Source organism: Podarcis gaigeae, assembly GCF_964106915.1.
Source record: "Podarcis gaigeae genome assembly, chromosome: 4".
NCBI lineage: Eukaryota > Metazoa > Chordata > Lepidosauria > Squamata > Lacertidae > Podarcis > Podarcis gaigeae.
In genome coordinates, this window is record NC_139677.1 from 78,202,838 (window position 1) to 78,218,958 (window position 16,121).

At 42.5% G+C, this 16,121-nt stretch overlaps 1 long non-coding RNA gene across 1 annotated transcript in view; it reads left to right on the forward strand.

The window, feature by feature from the left end:
• LOC310844022 overlaps positions 1 to 16,121 on the forward strand; it is a 322,076-nt gene that overhangs the window by 181,311 nt on the left and 124,644 nt on the right. The window lies entirely within an intron of this gene.

Here is a 16,121-nt window from a genome sequence, read left to right on the forward strand (position 1 = left end):
CTGAGACTGAAAAAGCTCTAGGCACCAGCAGAAGGAACCCCAAACTATTATAAAGTTACTTATTCAAGGTATAGATATTATACACACCATGTTATTTTTCTAGGAAAAGCGATGCCAGAACTCACCATGAACACCTCCCTTATTCTCTTAGAATGGCAATGGCAGCTGCCTGACAGGTGTTGGAACTGAGTTCAGGTGAGTTCTGACTGAAAGAAAAGCCCTGTACATATGATAGATTTATAATTACAGTACAGTGGTAACTTGGGTTACATACGCTTCAGGTTACAGACTCCGCTAACCCAGAAATAGTACCTCGGTTTAAGAACTTTGCTTCAGGGTGAGAACAGAAATTGCACGGCGGCAGTGCAGCAGCAGTGGGAGGCCCCATTAGCTAAAGTGGTACCTCAGGTTAAGAACAGTTTCAGGTTAAGAATGGACCTCCGGAATGAATTAAGTACTTAAGCCGAGGTATCACTGTATAGATCAGGAGTCATGCAACATGGTGCCCTCTAGATGTTGTTGGACTACAACTCCCATCAGCCGCAGCCAATGGTAAGGAAAAGATGGGGGTTGGGTATTTATAATAATCCATGAAGGGTTTTTTAGTTTGATGCCTAGTTGTGTCTATCCACTTGTGAAATGGGACTTGACCTTCCTCCCCTGCCCTCTGAACTCTCATCTACCAAATCTGTTAGAGAGGTTTGGGGAATAACATTGGATACCACTCCTTGTTTTTATATGTGGTTTGGTGCAGGTATGTTTAAGACATTTTTAATTAAAAAGGAAACCAGCACTTGGAATTTAGCTCCAAAACACTCTGGCAATATACAGAGCTCATTCATCTAGAACTCATGTTACATGATACCCTGCTGCCAATGTCCATTTCAGGTAATCATCACTGAATGTCCCTGGGTCCATAGGTTCCATATTCCACCCCTCTGGAACAAGTACAAAAATAGGGGTGGGATTTATAATCACTGACTGATGTGCTTGGCCAGTTCTCACCATTTATGAAAATCACCTGATCAGCTTCGATTTTTAAAATTGTCTTGAGGTGTGTGCCCAATGTGAAGTCATCACAAAACACTCTATTTTAATTAGCTTTAGTTAATTTTAACAGGATCATGCCCAGCTTTTTTGGGGGGAGGGGGAGTTGCCAGTATGTTGTTCTTAAAAGTTTATTTTTTAAATATTTTGTATATATTATTTGCCACATGAAGAATGCAAAAAGTCAAGGTGAAACAAACTGCAAATAATATGCAGGTTTTGCTTTGAAGTAAACTGGATAGGACTGACTTCTGAGTAAACATGAATTGGATCAGGTTCAAAGTAATTTCTTCTTCTTCTTCTTCTTCTTCTTCTTCTTCTTCTTCTTCTTCTTCTTCTTCTTCTTCTCTCTCTCTCTCTCTCTCTCTCCTTCCTTTCCCCTCCCTCCTCTTTGCTTCCCTTCCCACTTTACTCAGAAGCCACCCTGCTGCAATGTTCCCTTGGGTTTACTCCTAAGTAGATATGTCATAGCTCCCCTAATCATCTGCCTCTCTAAATATGTTTTTAATAGCCCCACTCCAGCTAACCAAGCTACAATCCATAGCACCATTTACTTAGGAGTAAGTCCCACTGAATACAGTAGGGCCTTACTTCTGAGCAGGAACAAGTTACAATTTGTCCTGTCAATAACTGCCTTGCAAGACAAGCCTTAAAGCAAATTGCCTTTTGTACATTGTATGGTTTGAAACTGAAGTCTGATACTTCAGCCCGATAATTTTGTACCTTTGGCATATTCCCGCCTTTTCTGATTCCGGACCTGGCCTACACACACATATACACACACTTAAAAACTAGGGCATGCAAGTTTGGGTTTATGATTTCTTCTTGAGCATCAAAGTGGGTGGTGCTGTAGTTAAGACTGCTTGACTGGGCCTTAGGAGAACAGGATTCAAATCCCAACTCAGCCATACAACGCACACCTCTGGGTGTGTCTTACCATGCCCAAGGACACCAATGTTCATGTAAGGCTGTCATGCTTTGCCTATTGACTCCTATATTCCTCTGGGTGTGTCGTGTCATGTCCCTTGGCTCCTATGCCATATTTAGGGGATTCCAATTTCTCTCACAGATCTACAATTCCCAGAGTGGTTTAACAATCTCCCTTGCCAGAGAACTTTGGGAATTGTAGTTCTGAGATGAATAAGGACCTCTTAACCACTCTCAGCACTCTTAACAAACAATAGTTCCCAGGATTCTTTGAGGCAAAACAACAGCTGCCTAAAGTAGTGTGATATCTTGCCCTGGTATCTACTGATGAAGGCAGGTAATAAACACTATCATCATCATCATCATCATCATCATCATCATCAATATTAAAGCCCACTCCTTGTCCTCTTGAGGTTTGCTAGCTTCCGTGTAGGAGAGCTCCATGCTACTTACGTATCCTTCCGTGCTCTGTGGCATCCTGGTCCAGCTTTGGCATGGCTAGGTCTTGGCAAGACTGATCATGGCCATTTTAAAGAAGCAGGTATCATAACAACCACCTGGCCTGGAAATACATGAATCCCAGTGGTCCCCCACATCCAGAAAGCCATCTGCTTGCTACACTTTAGGCAAAAGTTTCTGAACTGCCTTCAAGGGTAGCCCCATGTACAGCAGACAAGAGTAGTCAAGTTGAAGTGCTGCATCACAGGATCAGCCAGTGCAGATAACATGTGCCTATAGCCACCAGTCTTAATCTGGCCAACCAGGAGGATGCCCAGATCCAGGAGCACTCCTAAGCCACAAATGCCACAATAATGCCACAATAAATCCTTAAGATGGCACATGATTCTTCATTCCTTTTCTTAACAGTCTTCTGCACAATTTCTCTTGAGAGAAGGCTGTTATTTGGCAGGGTCCACATCTAGCTAGTGCCAGTAAAACATGGCCCTGCAGCAGCAGCAGCAGCAGCAGCTGCTTAAAATGCGTCGGCGTATTATGCAGGCATTGAAAAAAAATGATTAATTATAATGACTATCATTTCAAAGTCACTGAAAATGGGTGATGCTATCTCCTGTTTCTCCTATTGTAGGAATACCAACTAGCAACCCATCCTTAGTTGTCTCTCAGACTGAGAGAAGCAATTCAGGGGAAGAACACTGCCAAGTTCACTCACCCGTTGTGGGGAAGTGTAGTATTCAAATTGACTGCAGGATAAATTTCTAGTCTCCTCTGTTGCTTTTCTCCTTTTCTCTTACCCTCATCTACCTTACTATCTTCTGCCTCATCTGTGCCACATCTTCCACACAACCAGTCAAATCTGTTTTGTGCTTGACCTATGCCCTGCATCACATCATGTATTATCTGTATCATTATCATGGTCTTTATCGGTAGGTTTAGCTAGATAAATGGAAATGTGAAACAAGGGCAGAAGAGTGTGCTGATCTGTTTGTTGTTCAGGGGATCCTGAAAGGTAAGTTTCCTACTTTGGTGTAACTCATGTCAAGTTATTCTGTAACCAACCTGCCAATCACTCTGGATGGTATTGCTTGAAGCTGAAGTTCCACACATAGTTTTTTTTAGCTGCAAATTGTGTATGTTACTCAGATAGCCATGTGAGTGGGCTGGGCAGGCATAGATCTACATGTCTGGCAATCAACCACCTTTGTGGATGGATACATTACTTTTTGACACTCATTGAAAGTTATTTTTGAGAGTGTCATGAGTAAGTTGGCACAGCACACCAGCATCAAGCATGCTGTGCTCAGATCACTGGTTCATAGGGTGAGGCCTACCCTATGAAACCAATGTGCTGCGCATGCCAGAAAAACCACTTTCTCCCTCTCTGCTTGTGCCTAATTGTCTGTAATCCTAAAACCCTTTCAAATCCACTGTCATTCATAGTAAGAGGTGATCTACACATACAGCAGAATGAAATCATGCTGTCTTTTTTGGATTAGCCCAGTTCAGAGTACAAGCAGAGGCATACATGTTGAAAGCCCTCCCTGTACATAGATTGGATTGCCCCATTTCAGCTTGCATAATTGCCTGCCTACTTTTCTGTGTTTTCATAGCACCTGACAGAAAAGTGGGGGCAGGGGGAGTGGGAAAGAAATGCAGCCTATGAGGTTGGAGTCAACTGATTGACAGTCAAAAGCCTTTGTCAAGATGAAGGGCCTTTTACCACACCTTTCATTCATCTTCATAAAACAGGACTGTTGTCTCTGATGTAGGCAGTATGCCTCCAAAGGCATCACAACTGGGGAGTGTGCTCTTTCAGGCTCCCCAGAGGCAATTGGCCTCTACACATACAGTTGCACACATGGAGGCCCATCTCTGTAGATGTTTACACTATAGAGAGGGCCAGCATCTTGGACGGATTTAAAAGATGAATAGACAAAGCATTTGATTCGATGACTTCTGTGGCCCTGAAGGTCCTTGTTTATAGGGCCTGAAACTTATGGATGTCTACTGTTTTCCTAGTTTACTGCAGAGACAGGTTTAGGGCAGTGCAACTGGTTTTCCCGCACTGGTGCCAAGCTGAAATTTGAAAGACCAGAGTCTGTTTACCATATGGGTGTGAAGATTACTTAAAAAAAGGGGGGAAATTCCTTCCAGTAGCACCTTAAAGACCAACTAAGTTAGTTCTTGGTATGAGCTTTCATGTGCATGCACACTTCTTCAGGTATCTGAAGAAGTGTGCATGCACATGAAAGCTCATACCAAGAACTAACTTAGTTGGTCTTTAAGGTGCTACTGGAAGGAATTTTTTTTGTTTTGACTATGGCAGACCAACACGGTTACCTATCTGTAACTTAAAAAAAGGAAATTGACTCAGAATTCCCCCAACCAAATTATGGACGAATTTTCTAAAGGGACTTCACTCCTCATTTCTAGCTTTGTGCTCAGGCACGGAATGCTTCAGCAGGTCCATGGCCTAATCATACACAGTATGAGGGGAGAGAGAGTGTCATGACTAAGTTCGTGCAGCATACAAACCTCAGGTGTGTTCTGCTCAAGCCATTGGCTCATAGGGCGAGGCCTGCCCCATGAAACCAATGAGCCCTGGGCAAAATATGTCACTCTCTTTCTCTCCATATGTCTAACTGCTTGACTACTTGTGTGTTTTCATAGCACCTGACAGAAAAGAACAGGCGTGGAAAAGGGAGGGGAGGGAATGCAGAAATAGACCTGTGAGGGACATACTAGCCAAGCTTGAGAAATTGCCTCCAGGCATGATTAGCGTTATGATTATCTAAAGCTAAGTTTTGAGGTTGGGCAGCATCAAGAGCCGCCACCAGCTCTATGAATAAAACGGTCATCTTTCACAGCTGGTTTTAGAAATCTCAGACAAGCCTTTCACAATCTCTATCAGGGTAGGAGGAGCACAGGGACATAGGAACTGCTTCATATATCCAAGTGAGGCCATGGGCCCATCTAATTTAGTATTGCCAACAACACTGACTGGCCTCCCCAAGGTTTCAGGCAAGGGCCTCTTTCGGCCCTCCTAGAGATGCCAGGAGCTGCAGCTTAGCACAGGGGACCTGTATTTTTATGGTCCTCATAAGGTCTTGTGATGCCAACATGGTCCTCCTATTTGGGTGTTCGTCCTTTTGTAAAACAATATTTTCCTTTAGAACTGGGTGTGCAGAGCTGAAGTCACCCTCTACTCTCTGGGTAGCTTCATTTTGCTGCCACCCGTTTCCTTATTGCAGGGAATAATTGTACATCTGTTCATATTGTTGCATGCACACACCACAATTCTCAGAGGACTGAGAGACTCCAGGGATTCCAGTGCATCCCCTGGGTCTGGTTTCCTTGGAATGAAGGTCAATAAAGACTGTGGTGTTGTAAATATATGAACTATTTGAAGAGCAATTGTAATGAACAGATTACGCTAGTAGGACTTCAAGAAGTTCTGTAAGGAGGACTATTTGAAATATTACAAAAAAGACTATGAAGAGAACTATTAGTTAATGATAATGAAGAGTAATAGAGAAATTAAGAAATGCAGAATAAGTGATAAAGAACAGAAAATCAGAGGTGGTTGATGGAAGTCTAAAATATTGCATTGTATAAGATAAGAAGTTATGTTAAATGATTGTTGGAAATGATATGTTAAAAAACCAATAAAATGTGTGTGTGTGTGTGTGTGTGTGTGTGTGTGTATATATATATATATACTGTGGTGTCTTTAGGATATATGGTTTTATTTACACATATATACAATGTGAGAGTAGGGTGGAAGCGCTCACAGCATGAATACTGCAGCAGACCTGTCTCAGAGATGGAAAGAAAATACAGTTCCTACCAAGGAAGAATGGCAGATAAAACTGATGGACTACGCTGAAATGGCAAAACTGACCGGAAGAATTAGGAACCAGGAAGAATCAAATTTTAATAAGGAATGGATAATGTGTATAATGTATCTGGAAAATTATTGTAAACAATTAAAATCATTAGTAGGATTGATATGATTGTTGTTGTTGTTTAGTCGTTTAGTCGTGTCCGACTCTTCGTGACCCCATGGACCAGAGAACGCCAGGCACCTCTGTCCTCCACTGCCTCCCGCAGTTTGGTCAAACTCATGCTGGTAACCTCGAAAACACTATCCAACCATCTCGTCCTCTGCCGTCCCCTTCTCCTTGTGCCCTCCATCTTTCCCAACATGATATGATACTTGTAGTTAAAAAGCTGAATTATGGATTATTTTAAAGATTTGACAAAATTGGAGTAATAGAGGAGATGCAGGAGAAAAATTTTGGCATAAGGATCCACAAAAGGTGAGGAGGGAAGTCAAAGGTGATTTATAGATTATACTTTAATTGGTTTCAGCACAGAGCAAGCCAAACCTCTGTGTCTCAAGCTTTCAGCACCAGCCAAAACACACTCTCTCTCTCTCTCTCTCTCTCTCTCTCTCTCTCTCTCTCTCTCTCACACACACACACACACACACACACACACAGTCCCTCTTGGCATATTGTTCTCTATTCTAGGATGAGGTGGCATCCAGCCAGGTGAGATGGGGGAAGTCCTACCCATTTGTCTCTATGGCAACCTCTTTGGACATGTAAATGGCAGCACTTAAGTGGGCAGCTAAGGCTGTTATCTTACAAATAAATGATCCAGCAGGTTCAGCAGGTTTCCTCTTACAGATTCTAACCTCACAGTTACAAGTCACAGGTTTGGAAGGAAGCCACGGCTATCACCCAGGCTGATACCCCTATAATGCAGTTGCCGTGTGCACAGACCTGTTGGAGATACATCTAGCCACTCTAGTGCTTTGAGACTGTTCATACAACTTCTTCTCCTGGGACATCATCTACTGTACTCACCTTGATCCTACATTATTCCAACTATTTGATAGTAGCCCCTTGCAGGAATCATGGCTAAAACCTACATACAAGTAGGTACAATGGGGACGAGCACACAAAGCTCCACCCCATTTCCAACCCATGCTGGATCAGGGTCAGAAATCGTGCATGGATCCTGTCAACTGACAGTCATACTCTACGAATTTGGGAGTGATGAGTATGAAGCTCAGTGCACTCTTCCTGCTCACATGTAGATTTTTATGAACAAGACTATTCTATTTTTAATATTGTATCGTATTTTTAAAAACGGCAGCCCAGAGAACCTATGTCAGCCATATATATATATATATATATATATATGGACACCTTTGCCACCTGGAATAATTTTATACTTAGATGAAGAAGTGAAATCTATCACAATATCTATTGGCAATAAAACTCTAGATATGGAAGAAGGATCATTGTGATTACACCACTGTAATGTAACCTGAGATGATATGTTGCACTGAAGCTTTTCCTTGATAGCCACTTTGTGACTTTCATTTTCTGCTGCTGAACTAGATTTACCTGTAGGGAAGAGATAACATATGTGTCACCCAGGATACTTTTCAGTTTATCTTTTTACTGGCAGCATCATACCCTGCATTGCTTGGGAATTATGGGGGGGGGGTGGAGGAAATCAGTGCAGTTATGAAAGGTTCGGTTCACCATTCAAAATGGTATCCAATCATATCCAAACATAAGTGGAAACCTTGTGCTTGATATCAGGGGCCTCATGCAAGAATTTGGTTATGAAATCTGAAGAAGTGTTCAAGTGCATTGCTCACAAACATTTCAAAATGCAAAGCAGAATATATTTTATTTTTATTGTTTGATAATTGTTCTATATTGTTATTTTGTTTGCAGAATAAATACAGTGGTACCTTGGGTTAAGTACTTAATTTGTTCTGGAGGTCCGTTCTTAACCTGAAGCACCACTTTAACTAATGGGGCCTCCCACTGCTGCCGCGTCACCACCGTGTGATTTCTGTTCTCATCCTGAAGCAAAGTTCTTAACCCAAGGTACTATTTCTGGGTTAGCGGAGTCTGTAATCTGAAGAGTATGTAACCTGAAGCGTATGTAACCCGAGGTACCACTGTATATAACAAAATCTGAAATACTGTAGGTTGGAGTCAACTGACAGTTAACAGCCTTGATCAAGATCAAGGGTCTTTTACCACACTTTTTATTCATCTCCATAAAACTGGATATTTGTCTCTGATGGAGAGAGGTCACATATGACTTATATCTACACAAAACCCAGTCAGTGAAGTAAGAGTTTCTTCTCTGAAGTGACAGGTGATGCTCAGCTGCAGGAATATGCATACCTGAAGGTGTTCAAAACACAAACTAACAAAACAAGGGGACACAGAAAACTGCCATTTGAAGGAGATGTTTGTTGAAGGTGGGGGAATGATGTCTTTTTTTAAAACACAAGGGGCCCGTGGCCCATCTAGTCCAGCATCTTGTTCTCACAGTGGCCAACCAGTTGCCTATGGGAATCCGGAAGCAGCACTCCCCAGTTACAGTTCCCAGCTACTGGCATTCAGAGGCATACTGCCTACAAGGCTGGAGATGGAACACAGCCAACCAAGAAACTGGTTCAAGTAAGGAAGCCATTCCACAGATATACAGCACAATCCTTGCTCAAGAGTACAGTAAATCCTATTGAATTCAATTGGGCTTACTACCAGCCAGGTAAGTACTCTTTACAGTCCTGTTTAGGGAAGTTTTTAATGTTTAATGCTGTATTGTGTTTTTAACATTCAGTTGGGAGCTGCCCAGAGTGGCTGGGGAAACCCAGCCAGATGGGCAGGGAATAAATAATAAATAATAAATAATAAATAATAAATAATAAATAATAAATAATAAATAATAAATAATAAATAATAAATAATAAATTGTTGTTGTTGTTGCTGCTGCTGCTGCTGCTGCTGCTGTTATTTTGGACTGCAGCCTTAGGGAATGAATAGTTAAAAAGGGGCCATAGCTGAGTGGTATATCTAAGTGGGTGAATAGTGGGAAGGATAGATGTCATTCACAATGTCCCGGTTTCTATCCTTGACATTTCCAGTTTAAAATGTATTAGGTGAGCAGCAGATGTGAAAGCCTCTGCTTGAAATCTGCTGCCAGTAGACAATATGGGGCTTGGTGGACAAGAAATCCGATGCCATATAAGATGGCTTGCGATGAATATGGCTGATTTATTTGGCATATGTTTTCATAGCTAGCAGCCAACAGACTGTATTAGAGACACATAAAATGGGATAGCAAGGCTGCTTCCCTCTCTTAAGCAAAATTAATTTTTAAAAACCACCGCTTGCTTTGTAAACCTGGGCTTCTCCATTCATCACACTGCCTGCCTGTCAAGCCAGTTTGGCAGAACATGCTCTCTTGCCAAGCAACACTGGCAGCTGAAGAGCAAATTCCATTCCATCTTCCACACCCTGCTCCGCTCTGCTCATGGAGGGGATTAATTCTGAAACCCATCTAAAACCACTTGAATATTATTAGACCAGCAGTGAATCCTGAGAATTAGCTAGGATTCCTTTTTGTATTGGCAATCAAACCACATAGTCATCATGATTCACTGCCTCAGAATCAATGAAGTGACCAATGACTGGTAGTATCAGCACTGCGGGGCCAAGTTAGTCACAGACTTGGACTCTTCACCACTCCCTTCGCCTGGGTTTCAGAAGCCATATTTGTGCATCAGCTGGATCCTTAAAAGTTGGTGATTTCACCTGTTTTGCAGGGGAAAGTTTGCATTCAATCAGATAAACTACTTGAGATATTGTTTGTTGAACTGTGGCGACTGAATTCCAAGAGATGAATCCATGGAGAGCTATCAATGGCTACTAGCCATAATGGCTATATTCCACCTCCACTGTTGAGGCAGTATGCCTCTGAATACCAGTTACTGGGAATTGCAGGTGAGAAAAGTGCTATTGCACTCAGGTCCTCCTTATGGGCATCAAATTGACCACTGTGGGAACAGGATGCTGAGCTAGATGGCCTTTGGCCAGACTCAGCAATGTCTTACACTCCATGTTTCACATAGATGCTGGTAGCTGTACAGCTCAATTTTGCATTAAACCAGGTTTCCTCAACCTTGGCCCTCCAGATGTTTTGAGACTACAATTCCCATGACCACTAGGCCTGCTAGCTAGGGATCATGGGAGTTGTGGGCCAAAAACATCTGGAGGAAGCCTGCATTAAACAAGCCAACAAACCTGAAAGGGGAATTGATGAGCTGAAACATGCGCAATTCAACAGGCAGTTATCACCGGTCCCCCATCTATGCAGATCAAAAAGCAATAAAAAGGTTTGACCCACAAAGAGGATTCTTAAAATTAACATTTCTGGTAACTTTCTCTGAATGGCATTTAGTACGAGTGAACATTGTAAGAGGATCTTAATCTTGTCTGTGCTCTGTTTGCTTTAACTTTTATTTCTTAAAGTCAATATTTTAAGCAAACATTATAGGAGGATCTTAGCCACGGGTAAAGTGCATTGCTGGTTAATTTAGCACTATATTAAGTGTCAAGACTCTGTTTTAATTCTAGTAGAAAAGGACTCTGATCTGGTAGCAACCTTAGTTTAGCCTCTGGTCTAAAATCATCTTACATGGCTGCCACATGTCACATAGTAGCTGCTATTTATATTTCCTCCTTCATCACAATTTCTCTACAATATACATTGCATGGAGAATCAGAGTAGCATTGCCAACTTTTCCCCCCAGCAGAGGTTGTGAGCCTTTAATACCCATGCTTCATATCAAACAGAAATTTAGCAGGTAAAACTTTGCACAGATGGCAAAGAGGGTTCCTGCCAGAAAAAGTTGGCAACCTTCCCTTGCCCCATTTACTTACCTGGCTATCCCTTTCATATAAGGAAACCATATCTGCTTGCATCCAACATGGTGTAATGATTTCTGCCTGTACAACAGGACTGCACCATCCTCCCCAAATCTGTTCCTTAGAGTTCCTCCAACGCTCTGGAGAAAATGGGGGAGTATGGGTGTGGGAAAAGGGAGAGGAGACCCACGGCACAGGTGGAAGTCCTTGTGCCAGCAGGACAACCATGTTAGATATGGCCCTATGTCTTGAGTGTGCAGATGTTCACATAATCTACACAAAGTTTTCTTGCACAGAAATGATATTATCAGCCTCTGTACCATGGCTTTTAACAGCCAGTGTGGCAGGAGTCAGTGTGATATAGTGGTTTGACTGTCGGACTAGGACCTGGGCGACCAGGGTTCAAATCCCCATATAAAGCTCACCCAATGACCTTGGGCCATCAGTCACTCACTCTCAGCCTAAGCTAGCTCACATGTTTTTGCAAGAATGAAAAGAGGAAGGCAGAGGACTAGTTACACCATCTTGAGCAACTTGGATGAAAGGTGGAATATAAATGTAAGCAGCTAATAAAATAAAATTGATCAGCAGATGTTATTTTATTTTATTTATTTAACTTATTAGTCACTTGTCACCAAGAAGCTGCACAAGTAACTTAAAGAAAAATATACAATACATAATACCATGGCAGGGGAAAGGGAGAATTAGATAATACACAAATATTTCATATAACATAGCATTTATGGAAAAACCAAGCCAACACAATATAAATAGCAGCAAACATAATTAACAATACTCAAATACTACAGTGATACTTCCAACCACTAACTAGAAAATAAACAAAAACCATTCACATTAAACCAACCATTTCCTCCCTTAATCTCTCCATCCCACCCTCCCACCCAGAAGTGTGATGTCACAGCCAGCTGTAGCCAATCAGCGGTAGGTAAGTCCAGTGCTATCCAGGGATGGCTCAGTCTCTCTCTTCTCTTGTCAGCAGGGGAGTGGCAGTTAGTAGAACATGCTACTCCCCATGCTGTAAGAAAACATCATTTGCCAATTTCTCAGGTGCAGCACCAGACAGCTGGTGCCTCTGAGCAATTGCCAATGGTCTGAGTCTTCAGAAGAGCTCCCCACCAAACTTGCTGCCAATACCAAATGCTACCCAGGTTTCAGTGACCACCCAAGCACCAGAGACCGGGCAGCTGTGAAGAAATTCAGGCCATTGAAACAATCATATGACTCATCTCCAAAATAAAGGCATTTGAAGGGAAGGAATTAAGTTTCCCCATTCTCTTGCTGCTTTTTATGGAGAGTCACCATATTGGTTATTTGACATTTGGGGGGCAAGATTCTGTCTCAGCTGCCAACATAGCTCCTCCTGAAATCAGATTTGCCCTGTTTTCTCCTCACGCTTCCTAGAACTCCAGCAATACTATTCCATTAAAATAAAAAAAGAAATCATTTCTATTTCTTTTAATTAAACAGTTGGACAGGGTTTTTTTAATATATATATATATATATATATATGTTCCCCCCACCAATAACACATAGTCGATGTGGAGTCATCGCTGAATTTGCTGCATGCTTGTTAGACATATCCAAAGTGTAGGCTGTGTGACCTTTTGCAGAGATTTGCTGCAGTACATGTGGAGGAGGTGGCGGGAAAGAAATGTGTTGAGGACATTTTCTGCGCTGGCTTTCAAAGCGCCAGATTCAGCTTCCCTCCTTATTTCCCCTCATTAATGCATAGCCATGTTAGGAAAGGCTAGACCTGTTGAAGTTCTGCCTGTCGTGTTAAAGATAGTGATATACGAGGACCTCCTCCACATCCCCCAAACCGCTGCCCAAAAAATTAGCAACGGGTACTCTTCCATTCTTAAGGAAATCAGCCCTGAATGCTCACTGGAAGGACAGATCCTGAAGCTGAGACTCCAATACTTTGGCCACCTCATGAGAAGAGAAGACTCCCTGGAAAAGACCCTGATGTTGGGAAAGATGGAGGCACAAGGAGAAGGAGACGACAGACGATGAGATGGTTGGATAGTGTTCTTGAAGCTACCAGCATGAGTTTGACTAAACTGCGGGAGGCAGTGGAAGACAGGGGTGCCTGGCGCGCTCTGGTCCATGGGGTCACGAAGAGTCAGACACGAGTAAAAGACTAAACAACACACTCTTCCAGAATGACTAAAGTCCAGAAAACAACTCATTTTAGGAAGTCTACATTCTGCAGTTCTTCTCCTTTATAAGATGTGAACTGCCCTGCCCCCATACCTGTGACCCCTCCCCCTTTACCAAGACAGGTAAGGACCTTGCTTGGTCTAAGCCACAGTCCAGGGCCAGCACAGCCTCACCTGATCCAGATGTAGCAGAGATTAAAAAATGATGCCCCAGACATTTAAAACATCCTTATACCACTTTGATGGTCATGACTTTCCCCCAAATAATCTTGGGGAGGATAGTTTGTTAAGGTTGCTGAGAGCTGTTATGTGATCCTCCAGTGGGCTACAAATCCCAGCTCCCTTAAAAAACTACAGTTCCCAGGATTCTTTGGGAGGAGCCACAACAGTTAAAGTGGCGCAAGAGTGCTTTAAATGTATGGCAAGCATGTGACCATAGAGCTGAGTGCCATTGGTGTACTAATGACATCCCACCCCAAAAACTCACAATGGCTGCTCCCAGTGGCTTCACTGAGATGCTAAGAAGCATGGGTGATAAAAAATGATGCCCCACTCCGGCATACCTTAACATGTGCACCCATTTAATGCTGCTTACTGGAGGTAGGATCGGAACACACTGCCGTACAGCACAGTCTTTAGTAACAAAACTACTAGTATAGGCCTCGTAGGATTGCTGGTTACTCTGGCCTGTTCCTTTAACAGCTTGGTTATCAAGGAATCAGCAGGTGAAGATTTTCAAAGCATAGAGAAGAGCATCATGAAAGCTACTGCTTCTCACCGGATCTGCTGTCTTTTCAGGATAGAAATCTGTAGACCTCTCAATGCCTTGTATTGCTAGAAAGAGTGAGGCAGATTGACTATTAAACAGGAAGCTTTTCCTGCACCTGGAGTACTGGGAACAACATAAGGCTGAGTGGGTAAGGAAACCTTGCTCATAATCACATGCTTTCAGACTTGCAATAAAATGTTGCAGTATGCAGCTTTCCTAAGAGGAGTTGTTATCTGGACTTTAGCCAGTCTGGAACAGAAGCCCTTAAGTTCTCTTGGAGATAGGGAGTTTCCACCCCCATCGTTCTGCCCGGACATTGAGGTCCAGCACTGAGGTCCTTCTGGCAGTTCTCGCACTGAGGGAAGTGAGGTTACAGGGAAACAGGCAGAGGGACTTCTCGGGAGTGGCGCCCGCCCTGTAGAACGCCCTCCCATCAGATGTAAAGGAAATAAACAACTATCTGACTTTTAGAAGACACCTGAAGGCAACCCTGTTTAAGGAAGTTTGTAATGTTTGATGTTTTATCGTGTTTTTAATTTTCTGTTGGGTTGCTACCCAGAGTGGCTGAGGAAACCCAGCCAGATGGGCGGGGTATAAAAAATAAATTGTTGTTGTTATTTGCTGGTGAGTTCTTCCTCAAGGAATGCTCCCTTCAGATTGCCAGCCAAATTTTCCAAGTGGGACAATCCATGCCAGGGTTTGCTTCGCTTTTCCAGCTGCACTACATTCCATAGCTACTGAGCAGTCCTTATTAGTCTGCATTTGGCAATTTTTTATGGTTGTTGTTGCCTTTTTAGCTGTTAAAAAAACAAGTTTTGTCCTATTGCTGTAAACAATAGCTTGCTGATACGCCGGTCTTGCTGCCCAGGTGTCCCTTTTTGGTTCTAGTCTTGTTGGCACTCACAGCCTGAGTTTGCTATTAGAAGAAATGATGTTGGAACATATATTCTTATCTCCTTGCATTGAGGGGTTAAAGGTGGAAAGGGAAGAAGAGATTGATTGGTGGTGATTGGAAATCCCTGCTCCCTATTCATGATTCTGCAGTAGAAGAATATCTCTTCACCATAACTTAGTGGTAATTCTTCCTCTTGACCCTGTAGTAAAATAGTAATTGAAAGGTTATCTCCACTATAAAGTATAGTCCTTTTAATGATGGAAGCAGGAGAAAAAGGTATTCAGGCAATGCTTAACCCAATCGCTCATTAATACAGGAAAGGCTTCAATCCTAAACATAATGACTATGGAACAAGCCCTGCTAGAGACATTGTGGCTTCTAAGAAAACATTGTGCTGGAAGCGACTTTAAACACAGTTCTTTATATTCGGCATTTATTCCCTGCTTCCTTCAACCACCTCTGCTGAATTTCTGACTGCCATTCTCATGGCACAGGAGCCTGCTGGGGGGGGGCAGGAGGGGGGTAGACCACATAGCCATTTTCAGGCATCCATTTGAATGATTATTAACAAGTTAACAGACTCCAATGAGAGGTTATGGACTCTCCTTCCTTGGAAGGTTTTTAGGCAGAGGTTGGATGGCCACCTGTCATGTACAATCTAGTTGAGATTCCTGCATTGTAGGGGGTTGAACTACAGTAGATTACGCTCGGGGTACTTTCCAACTTTACAATTCTATGATTCTGAGTTTTGATACAGGATTTTATTTCGTTATGACCTGTTCTTTCGGAACCTCAACAGTCTCACCTCTCCCCAATTGGACCTTATCGCTCACACTGCAACTACAAATCCAAGGACTTTGTTTATATAAAGCCTAAACATATCTGAATTGTGTCAGGACACATAGAACTGGAGAGAAGAGAGAGAGAGAGAGAGAGAGAGAGAGAGAGAGAGAGAGAGAGAGAGAGAACTTCAGCTGAGATACATGAACATTTTGAAGGAGGTGGGGAGACGAAATCTTAAACACATTTTTTTAAATCATCTTGCCTTTAGGCAAAATGCATTTTTAAAATTCTGTTTTCTTATCTCTTCCACTACG